At 37.7% G+C, this 25,000-nt stretch overlaps 14 non-coding genes across 14 annotated transcripts; all 14 read right to left on the reverse strand.

Moving 5' to 3' along the window:
- Positions 1-445: 445 nt before the first annotated feature.
- On the reverse strand, positions 446-564 carry LOC132150445 (5S ribosomal RNA). Its single transcript, XR_009435677.1, has one exon. It is a non-coding gene; the product is annotated as a 5S ribosomal RNA (ribosomal RNA).
- Positions 565-968: 404 nt separating this feature from the next.
- On the reverse strand, positions 969-1,087 carry LOC132150347 (5S ribosomal RNA). Its single transcript, XR_009435582.1, has one exon. It is a non-coding gene; the product is annotated as a 5S ribosomal RNA (ribosomal RNA).
- Positions 1,088-2,090: 1,003 nt separating this feature from the next.
- Positions 2,091-2,209, reverse strand: LOC132149843 (5S ribosomal RNA). The gene has a single exon (XR_009435105.1). It is a non-coding gene; the product is annotated as a 5S ribosomal RNA (ribosomal RNA).
- Positions 2,210-2,815: 606 nt separating this feature from the next.
- On the reverse strand, positions 2,816-2,934 carry LOC132150648 (5S ribosomal RNA). The gene has a single exon (XR_009435874.1). It is a non-coding gene; the product is annotated as a 5S ribosomal RNA (ribosomal RNA).
- An 878-nt stretch (positions 2,935-3,812) lies between these two features.
- Positions 3,813-3,931, reverse strand: LOC132149844 (5S ribosomal RNA). Its single transcript, XR_009435106.1, has one exon. It is a non-coding gene; the product is annotated as a 5S ribosomal RNA (ribosomal RNA).
- Positions 3,932-4,538: 607 nt separating this feature from the next.
- On the reverse strand, positions 4,539-4,657 carry LOC132150649 (5S ribosomal RNA). The gene has a single exon (XR_009435875.1). It is a non-coding gene; the product is annotated as a 5S ribosomal RNA (ribosomal RNA).
- An 878-nt stretch (positions 4,658-5,535) lies between these two features.
- LOC132149846 (5S ribosomal RNA) lies at positions 5,536-5,654 on the reverse strand. Its single transcript, XR_009435107.1, has one exon. It is a non-coding gene; the product is annotated as a 5S ribosomal RNA (ribosomal RNA).
- Positions 5,655-6,261: 607 nt separating this feature from the next.
- On the reverse strand, positions 6,262-6,380 carry LOC132150651 (5S ribosomal RNA). Its single transcript, XR_009435877.1, has one exon. It is a non-coding gene; the product is annotated as a 5S ribosomal RNA (ribosomal RNA).
- A 5,044-nt stretch (positions 6,381-11,424) lies between these two features.
- Positions 11,425-11,543, reverse strand: LOC132150645 (5S ribosomal RNA). The gene has a single exon (XR_009435871.1). It is a non-coding gene; the product is annotated as a 5S ribosomal RNA (ribosomal RNA).
- Positions 11,544-11,627: 84 nt separating this feature from the next.
- Positions 11,628-11,746, reverse strand: LOC132150456 (5S ribosomal RNA). The gene has a single exon (XR_009435688.1). It is a non-coding gene; the product is annotated as a 5S ribosomal RNA (ribosomal RNA).
- A 1,034-nt stretch (positions 11,747-12,780) lies between these two features.
- On the reverse strand, positions 12,781-12,899 carry LOC132150402 (5S ribosomal RNA). The gene has a single exon (XR_009435637.1). It is a non-coding gene; the product is annotated as a 5S ribosomal RNA (ribosomal RNA).
- A 462-nt stretch (positions 12,900-13,361) lies between these two features.
- Positions 13,362-13,480, reverse strand: LOC132150467 (5S ribosomal RNA). Its single transcript, XR_009435699.1, has one exon. It is a non-coding gene; the product is annotated as a 5S ribosomal RNA (ribosomal RNA).
- A 452-nt stretch (positions 13,481-13,932) lies between these two features.
- On the reverse strand, positions 13,933-14,051 carry LOC132150480 (5S ribosomal RNA). The gene has a single exon (XR_009435710.1). It is a non-coding gene; the product is annotated as a 5S ribosomal RNA (ribosomal RNA).
- A 461-nt stretch (positions 14,052-14,512) lies between these two features.
- LOC132150993 (5S ribosomal RNA) lies at positions 14,513-14,631 on the reverse strand. Its single transcript, XR_009436161.1, has one exon. It is a non-coding gene; the product is annotated as a 5S ribosomal RNA (ribosomal RNA).
- Between the last annotated feature and the right edge of the window lie 10,369 nt (positions 14,632-25,000).

Below are 25,000 nucleotides of genomic sequence, written 5' to 3' on the forward strand. Positions count from 1 at the left end.
AGAGGGCTATTTAAAGATCAGCCACTATAATCACCAGTGCATTATATAAGTAGGGAAGGAAACCCAAAAGCTTACAGCACCTGGTATTCCCAAAAGTACTAACCAGGCCCATTAGATAATTACTGAAAAAATCCAAAAGTACTAACCTGGCCCAAACCTGCTTACATTCTGAGATCGGGCAATGACTCTTTTTTTTTTTTTTTTGCAAGATTATTGGACAATTAGTGAAAATTTCCAAAAGTACTAACCAGGCCTATTAGATAATTACTGAAAAAATCCAAAAGTACTAACCTGGCCCAAACCTGCTTAGATTTGGAGATCAGTTGAGATCAGGCATAGCCAGGATGGTATGGCCATAAGCGAAGGAGGCTGCAAAGAGAGGGCTATTTAAAGATCAGCCACTATAATCACCAGTGCTTTATATAAGTAGGGAAGGAAACCTAAAAGCTTACAGCACCTGGTATTCCCAGGCGGTCTCCCATCCAAGTACTAACCAGGCCCAAACCTGCTTAGCTTCCGAGATCAGACGAGATCGGGCATAGCCAGGTTGGTATGGCCGTAAGCGAAGGAGGCTGCAAAGAGAGGGCTATTTAAAGATCAGCCACTATAATCGCCAGTGCATTATATAAGTAGGGAAGGAAACCCAAAAGCTTACAGCACCTGGTATTCCCAAAAGTACTTTCCAGGCCTATTAGATGTTTCTTTTTTTTTTTTTTCTTTTTTTTTTGCAAGATTATTGGACAATTAGTGAAAATTTCCAAAAGTACTAACCAGGCCTATTAGATAATTACTGAAAAAATCCAAAAGTACTAACCTGGCCCAAACCTGCTTAGATTTGGAGATCAGTTGAGATCGGGCATAGCCAGGATGGTATGGCCATAAGGGAAGGAGGCTGCAAAGAGAGGGCTATTTAAAGATCAGCCACTATAATCGCCAGTGCTTTATATAAGTAGGGAAGGAAACCCAAAAGCTTACAGCACCTGGTATTCCCAGGCGGTCTCCCATCCAAGTACTAACCAGGCCCAAACCTGCTTAGCTTCCGAGATCAGACAAGATCAGGCATAGCCAGGTTGGTATGGCCATAAGCGAAGGAGGCTGCAAAGAGTGGGCTATTTAAAGATCAGCCACTATAATCGCCAGTGCATTATATAAGTAGGGAAGGAAACCCAAAAGCTTACAGCACCTGGTATTCCCAAAAGTACTAACCAGGCCTATTAGATAATTACTGAAAAAATCCAAAAGTACTAACCTGGCCCAAACCTGCTTACATTCTGAGATCGGCCATTGACTCTTTTTTGTTTTTTTACAAGATTATTAGACAATTAGTGAATTTTTCCAAAAGTACTAACCAGGCCTATTAGATATTTACTGAAAAAATCCAAAAGTACTAACCTGGCCCAAACCTGCTAACATTCTGAGGTCGGGCATTGACTCTTTTTTTTTTTTTTTTTTGCAAGATTATTGGACAATTAGTGAAAATTTCCAAAAGTACTAACCAGGCCTATTAGATAATTACTGAAAAAATCCAAAAGTACTTACCTGGCCCAAACCTGCTTACATTCTGAGATCGGGCATTGACTCTTTTTTTTTTTTTGCAAGATTATTGGACAATTAGTGAAAATTTCCAAAAGTACTAACCAGGCCTATTAGATAATTACTGAAAAAATCAAAAAGTACTAACCTGGCCCAAACCTGCTTACATTCTGAGATCGGGCATTGACTCTTTTTTTTTTTTTTTTTTTTTTTTTGCAAGATTATTGGACAATTAGTGAAAATTTCCAAAAGTACTAACCTGGCCCAAACCTGCTTACATTCAGAGATCGGGCATTAACTCTTTTTTTTTTTTTTTGCAAGATTATTGGACAATTAGTGAAAATTTCCAAAAGTACTAACCAGGCCTATTAGATAATTACTGAAAAAATCCAAAAGTACTAACCTGGCCCAAACCTGCTTAGATTTGGAGATCAGTTGAGATCAGGCATAGCCAGGATGGTATGGCCATGAGTGAAGGAGGCTGCAAAGAGAGGGCTATTTAAAGATCAGCCACTATAATCGCCAGTGCTTTATATAAGTAGGGAAGGAAACCCAAAAGCTTACAGCACCTGGTATTCCCAGGCGGTCTCCCATCCAAGTACTAACCAGGCCCAAACCTGCTTAGCTTCTGAGATCAGACGAGATCGGGCACAGCCAGGTTGGTATGGCCGTAAGCGAAGGAGGCTGCAAAGAGAGGGCTATTTAAAGATCAGCCACTATAATCGCCAGTGCTTTATATAAGTAGGGAAGGAAACCCAAAAGCTTACAGCACCTGGTATTCCCAAAAGTACTAACCAGGCCTATTAGATAATTACTGAAAAAATCCAAAAGTACTAACCTGGCCCAAACCTGCTTACATTCTGAGATCGGGCATTGACTCTTTTTTGTTTTTTTACAAGATTATTAGACAATTAGTGAAAATTTCCAAAAGTACTAACCAGGCCTATTAGATAATTACTGAAAAAATCCAAAAGTACTAACCTGGCCCAAACCTGCTTACATTCTGAGATCGGGCATTGACTCTTTTTTTTTTTTTTTTTTACAAGATTATCGGACAATTAGTGAAAATTTTAAAAATTACTAACCAGGCCTATTAGATAATTACTGAAAAAATCCAAAAGTACTAACCTGGCCCAAACCTGCTTAGATTTGGAGATCAGTTGAGATCGGGCATAGCCAGGATGGTATGGCCATAAGCGAAGGAGGCTGCAAAGAGAGGGCTATTTAAAGATCAGCCACTATAATCGCCAGTGCTTTATATAAGTAGGGAAGGAAACCCAAAAGCTTACAGCACCTGGTATTCCCAGAAAGTCTCCCATCCAAGTACTAACCAGGCACAAACCTGCTTAGCTTCCGAGATCAGACAAGATCGGGCATAGCCAGGTTGGTATGGCCATAAGCGAAGGAGGCTGCAAAGAGAGGGCTATTTAAAGATCAGCCACTATAATCGCCAGTGCATTATATAAGTAGGGAAGGAAACCCAAAAGCTTACAGCACCTGGTATTCCCAAAAGTACTAACCAGGCCTATTAGATAATTACTGCTTACATTCTGAGATCGGGCATTGAGTCTTTTTTTTTTTTTTTTTTTGCAAGATTATTGGACAATTAGTGAAAATTTCCTAAAGTACTAACCAGGCCTATTAGATAATTAATGAAAAAATCCAAAAGTACTAACCTGGCCCAAACCTGCTTAGATTTGGAGATCAGTTGAGATCGGGCATAGCCAGGATGGTATGGCCATAAGCAAAGGAGGCTGCAAAGAGAGGGCTATTTAAAGATCAGCCACTATAATCGCCAGTGCTTTATATAAGTAGGGAAGGAAACCCAAAAGCTTACAGCACCTGGTATTCCCAAAAGTATTAACCAGGCCTATTAGATAATTACTGCTTACATTCTGAGATCGGGCATTGAGTCTTTTTTTTTTTTTTTTTTTTTGCAAGATTATTGGACAATTAGTGAAAATTTCCAAAAGTACTAACCTGGCCCAAACCTGCTTACATTCAGAGATCGGGCATTAACTCTTTTTTTTTTTTTTTTGCAAGATTATTGGACAATTAGTGAAAATTTCCAAAAGTACTAACCAGGCCTATTAGATAATTACTGAAAAAATCCAAAAGTACTAACCTGGCCCAAACCTGCTTAGATTTGGAGATCAGTTGAGATCAGGCATAGCCAGGATGGTATGGCCATGAGTGAAGGAGGCTGCAAAGAGAGGGCTATTTAAAGATCAGCCACTATAATCGCCAGTGCTTTATATAAGTAGGGAAGGAAACCCAAAAGCTTACAGCACCTGGTATTCCCAGGCGGTCTCCCATCCAAGTACTAACCAGGCCCAAACCTGCTTAGCTTCTGAGATCAGACGAGATCGGGCACAGCCAGGTTGGTATGGCCGTAAGCGAAGGAGGCTGCAAAGAGAGGGCTATTTAAAGATCAGCCACTATAATCGCCAGTGCTTTATATAAGTAGGGAAGGAAACCCAAAAGCTTACAGCACCTGGTATTCCCAAAAGTACTAACCAGGCCTATTAGATAATTACTGAAAAAATCCAAAAGTACTAACATGGCCCAAACCTGCTTACATTCTGAGATTGGGCATTGACTCTTTTTTGTTTTTTTACAAGATTATTAGACAATTAGTGAAAATTTCCAAAAGTACTAACCAGGCCTATTAGATAATTACTGAAAAAATCCAAAAGTACTAACCTGGCCCAAACCTGCTTACATTCTGAGATCGGGCATTGACTCTTTTTTTTTTTTTTTTTTTGCAAGATTATCGGACAATTAGTGAAAATTTTAAAAATTACTAACCAGGCCTATTAGATAATTACTGAAAAAATCCAAAAGTACTAACCTGGCCCAAACCTGCTTAGATTTGGAGATCAGTTGAGATCGGGCATAGCCAGGATGGTATGGCCATAAGCGAAGGAGGCTGCAAAGAGAGGGCTATTTAAAGATCAGCCACTATAATCGCCAGTGCTTTATATAAGTAGGGAAGGAAACCCAAAAGCTTACAGCACCTGGTATTCCCAGAAAGTCTCCCATCCAAGTACTAACCAGGCACAAACCTGCTTAGCTTCCGAGATCAGACAAGATCGGGCATAGCCAGGTTGGTATGGCCATAAGCGAAGGAGGCTGCAAAGAGAGGGCTATTTAAAGATCAGCCACTATAATCGCCAGTGCATTATATAAGTAGGGAAGGAAACCCAAAAGCTTACAGCACCTGGTATTCCCAAAAGTACTAACCAGGCCTATTAGATAATTACTGCTTACATTCTGAGATCGGGCATTGAGTCTTTTTTTTTTTTTTTTTTTGCAAGATTATTGGACAATTAGTGAAAATTTCCTAAAGTACTAACCAGGCCTATTAGATAATTAATGAAAAAATCCAAAAGTACTAACCTGGCCCAAACCTGCTTAGATTTGGAGATCAGTTGAGATCGGGCATAGCCAGGATGGTATGGCCATAAGCAAAGGAGGCTGCAAAGAGAGGGCTATTTAAAGATCAGCCACTATAATCGCCAGTGCTTTATATAAGTAGGGAAGGAAACCCAAAAGCTTACAGCACCTGGTATTCCCAAAAGTATTAACCAGGCCTATTAGATAATTACTGCTTACATTCTGAGATCGGGCATTGAGTCTTTTTTTTTTTTTTTTTTTTTGCAAGATTATTGGACAATTAGTGAAAATTTCCAAAAGTACTAACCTGGCCCAAACCTGCTTACATTCAGAGATCGGGCATTAACTCTTTTTTTTTTTTTTTTGCAAGATTATTGGACAATTAGTGAAAATTTCCAAAAGTACTAACCAGGCCTATTAGATAATTACTGAAAAAATCCAAAAGTACTAACCTGGCCCAAACCTGCTTAGATTTGGAGATCAGTTGAGATCAGGCATAGCCAGGATGGTATGGCCATGAGTGAAGGAGGCTGCAAAGAGAGGGCTATTTAAAGATCAGCCACTATAATCGCCAGTGCTTTATATAAGTAGGGAAGGAAACCCAAAAGCTTACAGCACCTGGTATTCCCAGGCGGTCTCCCATCCAAGTACTAACCAGGCCCAAACCTGCTTAGCTTCTGAGATCAGACGAGATCGGGCACAGCCAGGTTGGTATGGCCGTAAGCGAAGGAGGCTGCAAAGAGAGGGCTATTTAAAGATCAGCCACTATAATCGCCAGTGCTTTATATAAGTAGGGAAGGAAACCCAAAAGCTTACAGCACCTGGTATTCCCAAAAGTACTAACCAGGCCTATTAGATAATTACTGAAAAAATCCAAAAGTACTAACCTGGCCCAAACCTGCTTACATTCTGAGATCGGGCATTGACTCTTTTTTGTTTTTTTACAAGATTATTAGACAATTAGTGAAAATTTCCAAAAGTACTAACCAGGCCTATTAGATAATTACTGAAAAAATCCAAAAGTACTAACCTGGCCCAAACCTGCTTACATTCTGAGATCGGGCATTGACTCTTTTTTTTTTTTTTTTTTTGCAAGATTATCGGACAATTAGTGAAAATTTTAAAAATTACTAACCAGGCCTATTAGATAATTACTGAAAAAATCCAAAAGTACTAACCTGGCCCAAACCTGCTTAGATTTGGAGATCAGTTGAGATCGGGCATAGCCAGGATGGTATGGCCATAAGCGAAGGAGGCTGCAAAGAGAGGGCTATTTAAAGATCAGCCACTATAATCGCCAGTGCTTTATATAAGTAGGGAAGGAAACCCAAAAGCTTACAGCACCTGGTATTCCCAGAAAGTCTCCCATCCAAGTACTAACCAGGCACAAACCTGCTTAGCTTCCGAGATCAGACAAGATCGGGCATAGCCAGGTTGGTATGGCCATAAGCGAAGGAGGCTGCAAAGAGAGGGCTATTTAAAGATCAGCCACTATAATCGCCAGTGCTTTATATAAGTAGGGATTGAAACCCAAAAGCTTACAGCACCTGGTATTCCCAAAAGTATTAACCAGGCCTATTAGATAATTACTGCTTACATTCTGAGATCGGGCATTGAGTCTTTTTTTTTTTTTTTTTTTTTGCAAGATTATTGGACAATTAGTGAAAATTTCCTAAAGTACTAACCAGGCCTATTAGATAATTACTGAAAAAATCCAAAAGTACTAACCTGGCCCAAACCTGCTTACATTCTGAGATCGGGCATTGACTCTTTTTTTTTTTTTTTGCAAGATTATTTGACAATTATTGAAAATTTCCTAAAGTACTAACCAGGCCTATTAGATAATTATTGAAAAAATCCAAAAGTACTAACCTGGCCCAAACCTGCTTACATTCTGAGATCGGGCATTGACTCTTTTTTTTTTTTTTTTTTGCAAGATTATTGGACAATTAGTGAAAATTTCCAAAAGTACTAAACAGGCCTATTAGATAATTACTGAAAAAAATCCAAAAGTACTAACCTGGCCCAAACCTGCTTACATTCTGAGATCGGGCATTGAGTCCTAAACAGGTGGGTTTTAAGTTTAGACCTAAAAAGAGTTTCATCTGCAGTTGTACGGATATCAGGGGGTAACTTGTTCCAAAGTCTTGGGGCAGCAACTGCAAACGCCTGATCACCCCAACGCTTGTACTTTGACCTTGGGACTTCTAAAACCAGTTGATTTGAAGACCGTAACGACCGGCTGTGCTCACGCAGGGTTAAAATCTCACTTATGTACTCCGGTGCTCGGCCATTTAGGGCCTTAAAAACGAACAACAAAATCTTAAAATCTATTCTAAACTGTACTGGAAGCCAGTGTAAGGAATAGAGGACAGGAGTAATGTGTACACGCTTAGGTGTATTTGTTAAAAACCGAGCGGCAGCATTTTGCACAAGTTGAAGTCGTGCAATAGAGCCTTGACTTAAACCTACATAGAGAGCATTACAATAATCCAACCTCGAACTAATAAAAGCATGAATCACCTTTTCTAGATCATGCCTATTAAGAAAAGGCTTAACTTTAGCTAGAAGACGAAGCTGAAAAAAACTCATTTTGACAATATTGCTGATTTGCTTGTCAAATTTCATGTCGCAATCAAAAGTAACCCCTAAATTTCTGACAGCAGGCTTAAGGTATGGAGCCAAAGCCCCCAAAGTCACCGCTGAACCGTTTGGGTTGCCGAAGATGATACACTCCGTTTTTTCATTATTTAAACTAAGAAAATTTTGTGACAACCACATCCTAATATCATCGATACAACTAAGTAGGGAGTCTAGTGCGACATTATCATTCGGTTTTAAAGGCAAATAAATCTGCAAGTCATCAGCATAACAGTGAAAGGATAGATTGTGCTTTCCTATAATACTCCCTAACGGCAACATATATAAAGAAAACAAGATTGGGCCAAGAATTGAACCCTGGGGTACCCCACAAGAAAGAGGAGCAGCCGACGAGGAGCATTCACCAATCATAACAGAGAAGCTCCTATCTGCTAAATAGGAGCTAAACCATTGAAGTGCCAAACCTCGAATGCCCACACAATGCTCAAGACGAGAGAGGAGGACTGCATGGTCCACCGTATCGAACGCTGCTGTGAGGTCCAAAAGCACTAACACAGCAGGACTCCCGGCATCCACAGACAAGGCAATATCATTATGTACTCTTAGCAGTGCAGACTCGGTACTGTGACGTGATCTAAAACCAGACTGAAATTTTTCGAGGACAGAATTTTTCTGCATAAAGGCTTGTAACTGTATAAAAACAACTTTTTCCAAAACCTTTGACAGAAAAGGCAGATGAGAAACTGGTCTAAAGTTAGATAACACTGAAGGGTCAAGATTTGGTTTCTTAAGTAGGGGCCTGACCACAGCATGTTTAAATGCAGCTGGGACACAACCTAGACTAAGACACAAATTAATTAAAGTGAGTAAACTTGACCCAATGGCGGTATTAAAAACTTCTTTCACTATCCTGGCTGGGACAATGTCTAACGGACAGTTGGTGGGTTTCATGTGCTGCACTACCTCAGAAAGCAGTGTAAGTGAAACTGGCTTAAAATCCTCAAAAACAGCAGAAAGCACCGGAGCAGCAGGTACAAACACGTTAAAATTAGCACTGCAGTTTTGCCTGACAGCTGCTACTTTGTCCGTAAAATAACCAAGAAATTTCTCACATGTACTAACTGAAACCTCTGTCGGATCAGAGGTGCATGGATTCAACACAGAGTTAATGGTATTAAATAAAACTCTAGGTTCATGACAACTGCTATTTATGACTGAAGAAAGATAGTGCATCTTCGCCGCCTTCACAGCCTTCTGGTATGTGGCTAGGCTGTCTCTTAATAAACCTAGTGAAGAAAATAATTTGTCCTTTTTCCACTTTCGTTCGGCTTGCCTACAGTGTTGCCTAAGGGCCCTTGTGGTGTCATTTAGCCAAGGATCCACCTTAGGTTTAATAGATTTAGTCCGAAAAGGGGCAATAGAGTCTAGAATTTCAGTGCTTGTGGAGAGAAACACAGAAAGAATATTATCTGGGGATGAAGGAGAGACCAGACCATTCATAGCATAAAACTGTGAGCCCATAAACACAGAAGCAAACTCTACACCTACAGAGGGTGTGATGCAGCGGCGTCTAGAGGCTGAGGAGACAGGTTTACTAGTGGGTGGTGGAATACTGATCTCAAATCTAATGGGGAAGTGATCTGAGATACCAGATTCTGTTATTTCTTCAAGTGAAACTGAGAGCCCGTGTGAAATAATGAGATCCAACGTGTGGCCAAGTTGATGTGTCGGACCTTCCACACATTGATTTAAGCCAAAAGAACTTAAAAGAGTTTTAAAATCATGAGCAAGTGGGTTTGAGGGACAACACACATGGATATTGAAATCCCCACAAACCAAAAGCTTATCATATTTAGGAACAACATCAGCTAAAAACTCAGAGAACTCGTGCATAAAATCTTTGTTTGGCTTTGGTGGGCGATAAATAACTGCAAACAATACAGGATAATCTAGATCAGCCACAAACAGCTGAAGTTCAAAACTATTATAGACAAGTGCAGGTAGTAACCGGCATCTGTACTCATTTTTGAAGAGCGTGGCCAGCCCACCGCCTCGACCTGACACTCGTGGGGAGTTGTAGAAAGAGCAGCCAGGGGGGAGGAGCTCCGAGAAGGCGCTGTCATCACCTGGTTTCAACCATGTTTCCGTCAACAACAAAAAGTCCAGAGCGATTGTCATAAAATAGTCATTCAATATAAAAGTCTTATTTGTAAGTGACCTAGTGTTGATCAGCGCCATGTGAATTGAGCGCCTTTCAGTCCGTTGGGAAGCACGACTGAGCGGGCGGAGATTCCCAAGCACGCAGCCTCGCTTGGAGGAGCGCTTCCTGTTCCAGTAGCGGGGAGATGGGCACTCGGAGCCCGGTACAATCGACCGGAGCCACCGGTAATTGCATGCCAAAGAACGCACATTGCAGCCGATGAACCCAGCTGACGACCCAAAACACGGATGACCCCGATCGCAGGTGGAGGATGATGTCAGGTACGCTCTGAGCCTGACACGTATTCCGCCTCTCTTCCCGCGTTTCCTGCGGCGATTTCTGCGGAGTGGCAGGCAGGGTTCACGCCATAGATAGGCAGGTATGGACGCGATGAAAGGCGGCAGCGTGGCTGACTGACCAACAGAGCCATAGATCGGCACTTTCTCCACAGAGTTACATATACTTAACAAAGTCAGGCGGTCATACACCAGCAACGGTGACACATTTCGAGTGACAAGCAGTAGAAACAGGCAAATTAGCAATAATCCCAGCAAAGGTAAACGGCGAGCCACACACTGCGGCGCCATTTTTCAAAACAGTGAAAATAAGTGAAAATTTCCTAAAGTACTAACCAGGCCTATTAGATAATTACTGAAAAAATCCAAAAGTACTAACCTGGCCCAAACCTGCTTACATTCTGAGATTGGGTATTGACTCTTTTTTGTTTTTTTACAAGATTATTAGACAATTAGTGAATTTTTCCAAAAGTACTAACCAGGCCTATTAGATATTTACTGAAAAATCCAAAAGTACTAACCTGGCCCAAACCTGCTAACATTCTGAGGTCGGGCATTGACTTTTTTTTGTTTTTTTTGCAAGATTATTGGACAATTAGTGAAAATTTCCAAAAGTACTAACCAGGCCTATTAGATAATTACTGAAAAAATCCAAAAGTACTAACCTGGCCCAAACCTGCTTACATTCTGAGATCGGGCATTGACTCTTTTTTTTTTTTTTTGCAAGATTATTGGACAATTAGTGAAAATTTCCAAAAGTACTAACCAGGCCTATTAGATAATTACTGAAAAAATCCAAAAGTACTAACCTGGCCCAAACCTGCTTACATTCTGAGATCGGGCATTGACTCTTTTTTTTTTTTTTTTTGCAAGATTATCGGACAATTAGTAAAAATTTTAAAAATTACTAACCAGGCCTATTAGATAATTACTGAAAAAATCCAAAAGTACTAACCTGGCCCAAACCTGCTTACATTCTGAGATCGGGCATTGACTCTTTTTTTTTTTTTTTTTTGCAAGATTATTGGGCAATTAGTGAAAATTTCCAAAAGTACTAACCAGCCCTATTAGATAATTACTGAAAAAATCCAAAAGTACTAACCTGGCCCAAACCTACTTACATTCTGAGATCGGGCATTGACTCTTTTTTTTTTTTTGCAAGATTATTGGACAATTAGTGAAAATTTCCAAAAGTACTAACCAGGCCTATTAGATAATTACTGAAAAAATCCAAAAGTACTAACCTGGCCCAAACCTGTTTAGATTTGGAGATCAGTTGAGATCGGGCATAGCCAGGATGGTATGGCCATAAGCGAAGGAGGCTGCAAAGAGAGGGCTATTTAAAGATCAGCCACTATAATCGGCAGTGCTTTATATAAGTAGGGAAGGAAACCCAAAAGCTTACAGCACCTGGTATTCCCAGGAAGTCTCCCATTTAAGTACTAACCAGGCCCGAACCTGCTTAGCTTCCGAGATCAGACGAGATCGGGAATAGCCAGGTTTGCATGGCCGTAAGCGAAGGAGGCTGCAAAGAGAGGGCTATTTAAAGATCAGCCACTATAATCGCCAGTGCTTTATATAAGTAGGGAAGGAAACCCAAAAGCTTACAGCACCTGGTATTCCCAGGCGGTCTCCCATCCAAGTACTAACCAGGCCCAAACCTGCTTAGCTTCCGAGATCAGACGAGATCGGGCATAGCCAGGTTGGTATGGCCGTAAGCGAAGGAGGCTGCAAAGAGAGGGCTATTTAAAGATCAGCTACTATAATCGCCAGTGCATTATATAAGTAGGGAAGGAAACCCAAAAGCTTACAGCACCTGGTATTCCCAAAAGTACTAACCAGGCCTATTAGATAATTACTGAAAAAATCCAAAAGTACTAACCTGGCCCAAACCTGCTTACATTCTGAGATCGGGCATTGACTCTTTTTTTTTTGCAAGATTATTGGACAATTAGTGAAAATTTCCTAAAGTACTAACCAGGCCTATTAGATAATTACTGAAAAAATCCAAAAGTACTAACCTGGCCCAAACCTGCTTACATTCTGAGATCGGGCATTGACTCTTTTTTTTTTTTTTGCAAGATTATTGGACAATTAGTGAAAATTTCCTAAAGTACTAACCAGGCCTATTAGATAATTACTGAAAAAATCCAAAAGTACTAACCTGGCCCAAACCTGCTTACATTCTGAGATCGGGCATTGACTCTTTTTTTTTTTTTTTTTGCAAGATTATCGGACAATTAGTGAAAATTTTAAAAATTACTAACCAGGCCTATTAGATAATTACTGAAAAAATCCAAAAGTACTAACCTGGCCCAAACCTGCTTACATTCTGAGATCGGGCATTGACTCTTTTTTTTTTTTTTTTTTTGCAAGATTATTGGGCAATTAGTGAAAATTTCCAAAAGTACTAACCAGCCCTATTAGATAATTACTGAAAAAATCCAAAAGTACTAACCTGGCCCAAACCTACTTACATTCTGAGATCGGGCATTGACTCTTTTTTTTTTTTTGCAAGATTATTGGACAATTAGTGAAAATTTCCAAAAGTACTAACCAGGCCTATTAGATAATTACTGAAAAAATCCAAAAGTACTAACCTGGCCCAAACCTGCTTAGATTTGGAGATCAGTTGAGATCGGGCATAGCCAGTATGGTATGGCCATAAGCGAAGGAGGCTGCAAAGAGAGGGCTATTTAAAGATCAGCCACTATAATCGGCAGTGCTTTATATAAGTAGGGAAGGAAACCCAAAAGCTTACAGCACCTGGTATTCCCAGGCGGTCTCCCATTTAAGTACTAACCAGGCTCGAACCTGCTTAGCTTCCGAGATCAGACGAGATCGGGAATAGCCAGGTTGGTATGGCCGTAAGCGAAGGAGGCTGCAAAGAGAGGGCTATTTAAAGATCAGCCACTATAATCGCCAGTGCATTATATAAGTAGGGAAGGAAACCCAAAAGCTTACAGCACCTGGTATTCCCAAAAGTACTATCCAGGCCTATTAGATAATTACTGAAAAAATCGAAAAGTACTAGCCTGGCCCAAATCTGCTTACATTCTGAGATCGGGCATTGACTCTTTTTTTTTTTTTTTTTGCAAGATTATTGGACAATTAGTGAAAATTTCCAAAAGTACTAACCAGGCCTATTAGATAATTACTGAAAAAATCCAAAAGTACTAACCTGGCCCAAACCTTCTTAGATTTGGAGATCAGTTGAGATCAGGCATAGCCAGGATGGTATGGCCATAAGCGAAGGAGGCTGCAAAGAGAGGGCTATTTAAAGATCAGCCACTATAATCGCCAGTGCTTTATATAAGTAGGGAAGGAAACCCAAAAGCTTACAGCACCTGGTATTCCCAGGCGGTCTCCCATCCAAGTACTAACCAGGCCCAAACCTGCTTAGCTTCCGAGATCAGACGAGATCGGGCATAGCCAGGTTGGTATGGCCGTAAGCGAAGGAGGCTGCAAAGAGAGGGCTATTTAAAGATCAGCCACTATAATCGCCAGTGCATTATATAAGTAGGGAAGGAAACCCAAAAGCTTACAGCACCTGGTATTCCCAAAAGTACTAACCAGGCCTATTAGATAATTACTGAAAAAATCCAAAAGTACTAACCTGGCCCAAACCTGCTTACATTCTGAGATCGGGCATTGACTTTTTTTTTGCAAGATTATTGGACAATTAGTGAAAATTTCCAAAAGTACTAACCAGGCCTATTAGATAATTACTGAAAAAATCCAAAAGTACTAACCTGGCCCAAACCTGCTTAGATTTGAAGATCAATTGAGATCGGGCATAGCCAGGAGTGTATGGCCATAAGAGAAGGAGGCTGCAAAGAGAGGGCTATTTAAAGATCAGCCACTATAATCGCCAGTGCTTTATATAAGTAGGGAAGGAAACCCAAAAGCTTACAGCACCTGGTATTCCCAGGCGGTCTCCCATCCAAGTACTAACCAGGCCCAAACCTGCTTAGCTTCCGAGATCAGACGAGATCGGGCATAGCCAGGTTGGTATGGCCGTAAGCGAAGGAGGCTGCAAAGAGAGGGCTATTTAAAGATCAGCCACTATAATCGCCAGTGCATTATATAAGTAGGGAAGGAAACCCAAAAGCTTACAGCACCTGGTATTCCCAAAAGTACTAACCAGGCCTATTAGATAATTATTGAAAAATCCAAAAGTACTAACCTGGCCCAAACCTGCTTACATTCTGAGATCGGGCATTGACTCTTTTTTCTTTTTTTTTTGCAAGATTATTGGACAATTAGTGAAAATTTCCAAAAGTACTAACCAGGCCTATTAGATAATTACTGAAAAAATCCAAAAGTACTAACCTGGCCCAAACCTGCTTAGATTTGGAGATCAGTTGAGATCGGGCATAGCCAGGAGTGTATGGCCATAAGCGAAGGAGGCTGCAAAGAGAGGGCTATTTAAAGATCAGCCACTATAATCGCCAGTGCTTTATATAAGTAGGGAAGGAAACCCAAAAGCTTACAGCACCTGGTATTCCCAGGCGGTCTCCCAACCAAGTACTAACCAGGCCCAAACCTGCTTAGCTTCCGAGATCAGACGAGATCGGGCATAGCCAGGTTGGTATGGCCGTAAGCGAAGGAGGCTGCAAAGAGAGGGCTATTTAAAGATCAGCCACTATAATCGCCAGTGCATTATATAAGTAGGGAAGGAAACCCAAAAGCTTACAGCACCTGGTATTCCCAAAAGTACTAACCAGGCCTATTAGATAATTACTGAAAAAATCCAAAAGTACTAACCTGGCCCAAACCTGCTTACATTCTGAGATCGAGCATTGACTTTTTTTTTTTTTTTTTTGCAAGATTATTGGACAATTAGTGAAAATTTCCAAAAGTACTAACCAGGCCTATTAGATAATTACTGAAAAAATCCAAAAGTACTAACCTGGCCCAAACCTGCTTAGATTTGAAGATCAATTGAGATCGGGCATAGCTAGGAGTGTATGGCCATAAGCGAAGGAGGCTGCAAAGAGAGGGCTATTTAAAGATCAGCCACTATAATCGCCAGTGCTTTATATAAGTAGGGAAGGAAACCCAAAAGCTTACAGCACCTGGTATTCCCAGGCGGTCTCCCATCCAAGTACTAACCAGGCCCAAACCTGCTTAGCTTCCGAGATCAGACGAGATCGGGCATAGCTTTTTTTATTTTTTTTTTTTATTTTTTTTTTATTTTTTTTTTTTTATTTAGTAAGCATAAATTTTACATTCAATCAAATAAACATTAGAAAAAACTAAAAAACATCCTTTTCAGGCATTGCAATATGCATTTGCCCAAGAATCCACACAACATCTTTTGTAAATATTTTGTAAAAATTTCCCACCTTGTTTTCAAATATAAAATAATTATACAACGTTTGAACATAGTCTCCCACCATCCCTTTAAACAGTAACCACAAATTTAAAATAAAGTCCCTGTTTTTAGCCACATTTCTTCTTTTCCAAATTGCCTTTTTTGCCAAAATTAATAATAAATTAATTAGTTTCTTATTTGCATTATTCTCGTTCATTCCTAACATAAAATTCATCTCCCAGTTCAAATCCCCCTTATTATCCCTCAAAGCATTAATTGTCTCTTTTAGTTCTTTAAAAAAAGGGGTCAGTTTTTCACAATATAAAAACAAGTGTAAAATACCTTCATCAGCATTTTTACATACTTTGCACTGTGCATTTGTTTCTTTTAGCATTGCACACAATCGCATTTCAGTAAAAACCACATTGTGTCTTATAAAATAATCCAAACATTCTAGTTCCACATCCAAACATTGCCATTTTAGGATCTTCCAAATATCTTTCTCTTTGACTTCATTAAAATGCCTCATCCAAAATACATTAGCAATAGGTTTTTTAAAAACAGAATTTCTAAAAAAACAGTAAAACATTCCAACAGTTCCCAAATTTAAGTCAAACCACTTATCTTTCCATTTGAAAAACACATCCATTTTGTTTTCGCTTCTCCCCCCTTTGCTTATTTCATCCAGCCATTGCCTTGGGATTGCCTTTTTTACATCCTCATATTGTCTTCTTAAACCTGACATATTAAAATCCTCCTTCTCCTCTTCCATAGCATCTATAATGACCTGCAATGGTAAAAATCCCTCTTTATATTCCCATAAAACATCTCGTATTTTTAAAATTCCCACCTTCATCCATTTTTTAAAATAGATATCCTGCTCTTGTAGCTTTATCTTTCCATTCAGAAACAGAGGTTGATTTAAAACAACTTCCCTCCCCCTCGGATTAAAATCAACCTCTGTTAAAAAAAGTCTCCAAGCACTTAAAACTTCCTGATAAAATCCTGGTATACCCTCTAGCATCCAATTTTTGAGTTTCATCCATAAAATATTATCCCCCAATTTAAAATTCCCACATTTATTTAGATAAAAACCCATCATTTTTTTCCATTCAGCTTTGTTTGTCCTATCCAGATATTTTTTAACAACTTTCACCCTCATACTTTTCATTTTTTGTTCCACATCCACTAAACCCATCCCTCCCTCATCCAGCTGCCCTATTAATGTAAAATAAGCAATCCTTGGAGGCTTTTTATCCCATAAAAACTCTAAAACACATTTCTTTATCCTTTTTAAAACCCAGTTTGGCAATGGCATCACATGTAAAACATACCACATTTTAGACAACATTAACAAATTCACAATTAATATTTTCCCCCTCAAACTTAAAAACATGTTCCTCCAAAAAATCAACCTTCTCTCCATTCCACCTACTATCCCTTCCCACATATTATCTACTGCCACTTTTTCATTCTTTGCTAACACCACCCCTAAAATCTTTATTTCCTGTACCTCCATGAACTTAAACACCCCTGCTAAATCCACCACCCCTCCAAATTTCATATACACAGTTTTTTCTTCATTGATTTTTGCACCCGTCCCATCACAATAGTATTTAATTTTTTCCATAACCTTTTTAACGCTTTCCATATTTTCCACCACAATTGTTGTATCATCTGCGTATTGAAAGATTTTCTTAAATTCCCCTTCCTCTTCCATTTTTATTCCTTTTATTCCTTCCTCCTTATTTATTAAAAGTCCTAAAGGTTCTGCCACCAAAGAATAAAGCTGTGCTGATAACGGACACCCCTGCCTTATAGACCTTAAAACTTTAAAAGGTTGACTTAAAAATCCATTACATTTTACTTTCGTTAAGATATCCTTGTATAAAATTGCAATCCATTTAATAAAATTTTCCCCAAAACCGAACTTCTTTAAAACAGAAAATAAGAATTTATGCTCCACTCTATCAAATGCTTTTTCAAAATCCAACCTTATAACATATGCTTTCTTTTCCTTTTCTTTTATATAACCTATTATGTCTCTTATGCTACTTGTAATGTCTGCTATGTCCCTCCCTTTTACACCATATGCTTGATTAGTTTCAATTATACTTGGCATTACATTCTTCAATCTGTTAGCTAAAACTTTAGCTAAAATCTTAAAATCAGTATTTAGCATTGTGATGGGTCTAAAATTCTTCAAATTTGTTTTATCACCTTGTTTCTTATAAATTATTTTCATTAAACCTAACCCCATTCTTGGATTGACTCCTTCTTTCCTAAAAATATCATCATAAATCCCCTTTAAAATCACACTGAGTTTTTCTTTAAAAACTTTGTAAAATTCACTTCCAATACCATCTATTCCTGGACTCTTTTTTACTCTTAGGGAGTTTATAGCTTGTATAATTTCTTCCATTTCTATCTCCTTTTCACAGTCTATTTTATCTTCTTCTCCAACTTTCCTAGTTATTCTTTGCAACAAAACATTTCCCTTCTCCTCCTCCACCCCTTCTGATTTAAAAAGCTTTTCATAAAAAGTCTCTATTTCTTTTAAAATCTCTCCTGTATTAAAAACCGACTGGCCATCTCTGTTTTTAAGCTCTTTGATCATTTCAGCTTTTCCCCTACTTTTTTCGAGATTAAAAAAGAATCTGTTACATTTTTCCCCCTCTATTGTGTATTTAGCTTTACTTCTCAACATCGCTCCCTGGCATTTGTCTTCCTCCATTTTTTTAAGCTTCTCCTCCATTTCAAACACTTTTTGCACATTTACTTCATTTTTGTTTAACTCTTCTTTTAACGTTCTTCTTATTTCTTTTTCCTTTGTCCTTTTCACCCTTTGCAGTATATTACAGAAATTAATTGAATATTTCTTTATTTCAAATTTCACATTTTCCCACCATTGTCTTTTATCTTCTAAATACATTGCATCTTTTTTTTCCTCATCTAATAAATTCTCTATCCCATTTTTAAAACTTTCATGATTTAAGATTTCTGTATTTAAAATCCATACCCCAGGCCCTTTCGTTTCCCTTTTAAAATCCATCCTCATTAAAACCATTTTATGATCACTTAAAGTTGTTTCTTTATAAAGTACATCATCAATAAAACAATCCAAATTTCTTGTGCTCAGAAAATAATCTATCCTAGTTTGGCACATAAAATTCCCAACTAACTGTTTTCTGGAATATTCTCTCTTTTTTCCATTTCTTTCTCTCCAAACATCAATCATATTTTTTTCTTCCATCAATAATTTAAGTTCCTTCCTTCCACCGTCCGTCCTAAAAACCATCCCATTAGCCATGTCTATTTTGCTAAAAACAGTATTAAAATCCCCTGCAACCACCACCCTTTTCCATTTCTCTATTATGTCTCTTAAAACATTAAAATACATTTTCTTATCCTTTTCCTCATTTGGTGCATGTATATTTACTACAATAAATTTTTCATCCTCAAAATCAATTTCTACTGCAATACATTTCCCTTTTTTATCATCATAGATTTGTTTTGTCATAGTAGCTTTCCCTTTTTTAATCAAAATAGCCACTCCTCCTCCCAAACTTTTCTCCCCGTTACTAAAAAATATTTCCCCATCCCACCTTCTTTTAAAATCTTCCATTACATTTCCTTTCCAGTTAGTTTCTTGCAATAAAATCATATCATCATTTTTACACAACTCTTTCATCTTTTCAAATTTCAAAACATTCAATAATCCTCTTGCATTAAAGGACACAATTCTCAACACCATAAAGTAAAACAAAAACGATAAAATACCCATCTTATTAGTCCATATCTTCTCCCTCTTCTAAAAGTCCACCACTGTCCTGATTTTCTGTAAACACTTCCTTCACCACTCTTTTCCTTGCTTTTTCAATATTTGGTGTTACCTTTTTCACTCTTCTTCTTTTGTTCGATGCCCCCGTGCTCCCACCATCCGTGATGTTTCCACTCTCAATGTCTAGCTCCCCTTCTTCGTTGACTGCTTCCTGCTCCTCCACTTTGTCTAGTATATTCTGTATACTCGCCGTTATCTGCATTGGTGTCCATGTCTCTTCCTCTTCCTGTGTTGATGTTGTTAATTCATGTCCATTTCCTATGTTCTTTTCCTTGGATTTTTCTGCGTCCTCCTGTTGCTCCTCCTCATTATCATTCTCATGCATTTGCCCGCTCACTTGATCCTCTTCCTGTTGCTCATTGTCCATCCAACATTCACATTTGTCCAATGTCATTTTACAGTCTGGGCACCTTATCGCAGTACAGTCTCTTGCGAAATGGCCTCTTTCCTCGCATTTGTGACATTTGAAGTCCGGACAGTCCTTCATTATATGGTCAGGGCTCATACACAGTCTACAGGTCTTCACCTGCTTACTGTGTATCACCCTAAAGTATTGAGGGCCTCCCTCGGTCTCCATCCTTGTGCTGTATGGTAAAGAAGCCACTTCCTTTGGAAAACGCACTCTTAAGAACCTCGTTCCATCTTCTATATGGGTGCCCGAGTAGAATCTCCTCCTTATTTGAGAAATGGGTGTTACTCCCCATCCTTCAAGCTTATTTAAAATCTCATGGTCATTCATGTATGCAGGCAAATGCATGAACGAGACAACAAAGTCTCTGTTGTGTAACTTTTTGATTTCACAAATTTTACCTTTAATGGTTAGTCCATCAACCAGTTTCTCAGTGTCCTCTTCATGCTCCAATGTAATCTCATATTCCCTCATCTGCTTAGGTCGTATTGCTAAAATTCTTGTTACTTCAATCTTTTCTGTTAGTGCTTTTATAATATCCTCTGCTCTCCCGTCTTGTACCTCCGACAAATCCACCACCACAGTCGCTTCTTTTGTGTAAATCCTCTTATCAGTTATTTCATTGTAATCCTTTTCTCTTTGTCGATAACCCAGTCCATTTTCTGCTTGCCTCCGTGTTCCTCGTGTCAAATCCATGTCAGTTGCCATTAATCTATCCATTTTACATAAAACAAACCCCGACAGATCCCTCCCAAACAGCAGAGCTGTTGGGAGGACACAAATAAAACAAAAATAACAAAATACTACAAACAAAAACACTTATTTTAACCAAACCAAAATAACAAAACACAAAAAGTTTGGGTGAGCCTCCCTCACCCCTCTCTGGCACAATCACTTCCTGTTTGCTCACTAGTGCCTCTAGTGTGCTCAGGCTGGTATGGCCGTAAGCGAAGGAGGCTGCAAAGAGAGGGCTATTTAAAGATCAGCCACTATAATCGCCAGTGCATTATATAAGTAGGGAAGGAAACTCAAAAGCCTACAGCACCTGGTATTCCCAAAAGTACTAACCAGGCCTATTAGATAATTACTGAAAAAATCCAAAAGTACTAACCTGGCCCAAACCTGCTTACATTCTGAGATCGGGCATTGACTCTTTTTTTTTTTTTTTTGCAAGATTATTGGACAATTAGTGAAAATTTCCAAAAGTACTAACCAGGCCTATTAGATAATTAGTGAAAAAATCCAAAAGTACTAACCTGGCCCAAACCTGCTTACATTCTGAGATCGGGCATTGACTTTTTTTTTTTTTTTTTTGCAAGATTATTGGACAATTAATGAAAATTTCCAAAAGTACTAACCAGGCCTATTAGATAATTACTGAAAAAATCCAAAAGTACTAACCTGGCCCAAACCTGCTTAGATTTGGAGATCAGTTGAGATCGGGCATAGCCAGGAGTGTATGGCCATAAGCGAAGGAGGCTGCAAAGAGAGGGCTATTTAAAGATCAGCCACTATAATCGCCAGTGCTTTATATAAGTAGGGAAGGAAACCCAAAAGCTTACAGCACCTGGTATTCCCAGGCGGTCTCCCAACCAAGTACTAACCAGGCCCAAACCTGCTTAGCTTCCGAGATCAGACGAGATTTTTTTTTTAAAATCACAAAATACAAACATTAACAATACATCTCCACAAATATTTAAAGATCTTCCGGTAACAGAACTTCATTAAGACAATCATTAAAAACAATCTTATCATCCCCTGCTTTTAAAAAAACCTTTGGTTTCTCATTCTCAGTTTCTTTTTCATTATCCTCAATATTTTTAATCCAATGTTCTGGCAATGCTAATTTTAATTTTGTATATTGTTCTTCAATTTTCCCTTTGTTTTCTATATCTTCTCTTTCCTCAAGTGAATCAATTATTGCTTGTGTAGGTAAAAATCCAGGTTTCACTTCATATAAAATGTCTTTTATTTGTCTAAAACCTACTGCGTACCAGTTTTCATAAAACATGTGCTTTTTGCTTTTATTATATTGATTTAAAAATAGGGGTTGCTGTAGGTACTGTTTTCTCCCTTTAATCTCTACGTACACATTATCATAAAACATTTTCCAACTTCTCAACAATTCCTTATAAAACTCTGGTATATTTTCTATCATATTATCCTTAAAAGCCATCCATAAAAAATCATCTCCTATTTGTCCGCATTTATTAATAACATAATTCATGACACTTTTCCATGGAATGTTGTCTTTGTTAAAAAACTTTTTTACTGTTTTAATTCTCATGCTTTTCATTCTCAGCCATGGATCTATTAGTCCTAATCCTCCATCTTCCACCTTTCGATCCCAAAGAAACTTTAAAATCATAGTTTTTATTCTCTTATATACCCAAATTGGTAAACTAACGACACTTAAAACATACCACATTTTGGATAAAAAAAGAGAATTCAAGACAAGTACCTTCCCTTTTAGAAACAGTACTCTCTGTTTCCAAAAATTTAATCTTTTTTCCATTTTGTTTACAGTTTCGTCCCAATTTATTTCTCTAGTTTTAATTTCATCATATCCAAGTGTAATGCCTAAAATTTTTATATTATTTTTTTGTTCTTTTAACTGCCAATTTCTTTTTGAAATGTCCACTTTTCCAATCTTAATGTATTCGCTTTTTTCCTTATTTACTTTTGCACCCGAACCTCGACAGTATTTATCAATAATTCCCATAGCTTTTTCAGCACTATTAAAATCTTTTAAAATCAGAGTAGTATCATCTGCATACTGAAACAATTTTTGTTCTATTACATTGTCTTCTATTAAAAAACCTTTTATTTCTTTTTCTCCATTTATTGCTAAACCTAACGGTTCAGCAACTAAAGTATATAATAAAGCTGATAAGGGACATCCTTGTCTTATAGATCTAGATATTCCTATGAAGTCTGTTAAAAAACCATTTATTTTAAAACAGCTAAAAATATCTGTATGAAAACATTTCATCCACTTTATAAAATTATTACCAAAACCAAACTGTTGAATTAAATCAAATAAATATTTGTGCTCAACTCTGTCAAATGCCTTTTCTAGATCTATACTGATTAAAAAACCATCACTCTTTTTCTCTTTTATGTACCAAATTAAATCTCTAATGCTTGTTACTGTATCCACTATATCTCTTCCTAATACGCCATATGCTTGATTAGTCGTAATGATGTGGGGAACTACTTTTTTAGGTCTATTCGCTAAAATCTTGGCTAATATTTTATAATCTGTGTTGAGCATACTTAATGGTCTGTAATTTTGCAAATCATCTTTATTCCCTTTCTTTTTATAAATTATTTTAATCATGCCCTTCTTCATACTCTCACTCAATTGTCCATTCTTAAAAATGGCTATGAAAAGATCTTTCAAAATAGGTATTAAAACATCTTTAAAAACCTTATAAAATTCAGATGATAAACCATCTAAACCAGGACTTTTCCCATTACTTAATTTCATTATAGCTTCGTTTATCTCCTCTTCTGTTATATCACTATCACACATTTTTTTATCATCCTCTTTTACTTTAACTTTGATTTGATTTAACAAAAATACTTCATCCTCCTCATTAACTCCCTTTTTCTTAAATAAAACACCAAAAAAATCCTTCACCGCTTTTAAAATCCCTTCTTTATCTTTTATATTTTTACCTTCCATTGAAACATTCTTTATTAAAATCAGCTTTTTGTCTAGTCTTTTCTGCATCATAGAAACACTTTGTACTTCTTTCCCCTTCCACTGTATTCCTTATCTTACTTCTTATTCTAGCACCCACACATTTGTCCTCTTCCACTTTTTTGAGTTTCTCTTCCAATATTACTATTTTCCTAATATCCGTATTTCCTTCAGTTATCTTTTTCATTTCATTTTCCCATTCTTTATTTAGTTCCCTTTCTTTAGCTCTTTTTGCTTTCTGTATTTTTTTAGAACATTCAATAGAAAAACTTTTGATATCTGATTTTATATTGTCCCACCACACACATATTGCTTCATCATATAAAACATCATCTACACTATTAATAATTAGATTTTCCATTTCCATTTTATACAATTCGTTCTTTAAAAGCTGTGTATTAACCACCCATACACCTGGTCCTCTCTCAACTCCACTAAAATCCATCATTACGTATAAAAAATCATGATCACTCCCGCTATACATTTTATAAAAAACTTTTGAAATAAAATGCTCAAATCTTCTGTCACATAAAATGAAATCTATTCTGCTTTGTTTTAAAATTGTATTAACCCACTGTCTTCTCGAATATTCTCTTTTGACTCTGTTTCTATCTCTCCATACATCTACAAATTTATGTTCAGCCATCATACATTTCAATTCTTTTCTTCCAACATCAGCTCTATACACCATAAAATCTTCAACATCTATTCTTTCTAAAACAGTATTAAAATCTCCTATAACAATGACATTCTTCCATCCATTAATCAAAACACTCAATTCTTTAAAAAAAGTAACTCTTTCCATATCTTCATTTGGAGCATGTATATTACATATTGTTATTTCTTCTCCCCTATCCATAATTTTAACAGTTAAAATCCTGCCATTGTTATCTTTAAATAAAACATTCGTTGATTCTACTACTCCCCTTCTAATTAGTATTGCCAAGCCTTTTTTCTTATTTAAGTCATTACTGTACCATATTTCTCCATCCCAACATTTTTTAAAATCATTAACTATTGTTTCATTCCATCCAGTCTCTTGTATACATAAAATATCACTTTGTTTTGTTAAATTCATTATATTTTCAAACTTCAGCTTAGATGACAACCCTCTAACATTAATGGAGACCAAACATAAATTACTCATAATGAAATAAAAGAAAAAACACAAACCAAAACAACCCATCATACATATGCGGTCTCTCTTAATATCTAGGAATTTAGATCTACTTTATCTTCATTTAGCCTTGCTCTGTCTTCTCTTCTTAACTTTTGTTTCTTTAATACTTGTTTAATATGTATTTCCGGTACTCTTAACATTTTACGTCTTCTGTTCATAATGTCCGATAGTCTGCTTTCAAGCTCAAGGTTAATTTCATCAGTTTCCTCATCACTTACCTCCTCTTTATTCCACCCAGCTGCAATTTCACTCGTTGTTGCACATTCCTTTTCTTTCATTTGTCCATCATTAGCAACAGTTTGATGTGTCTCAGTCTCCATTATATGCACTTCAATTTCTTTATCTGCATTGTCCTCTCTCCTCGTGGAGTCCTCCTTTCCTTGCTTACTTAAATCATCTGAAATCCCATTCACCTCCTGTGTTTCATCTTTCCTTCTATTTCTGCTTGTCTCCTCCATGTGCTCCTGCACCTCTATCTCCATTTCTGCATTGTCCTCCTCTTCAGATTCACACGTACACCT

The sequence above is a fragment of the Carassius carassius genome, chromosome 9 (assembly GCF_963082965.1).
Source record: "Carassius carassius chromosome 9, fCarCar2.1, whole genome shotgun sequence".
Taxonomy (NCBI): Eukaryota; Metazoa; Chordata; class Actinopteri; order Cypriniformes; family Cyprinidae; genus Carassius; species Carassius carassius.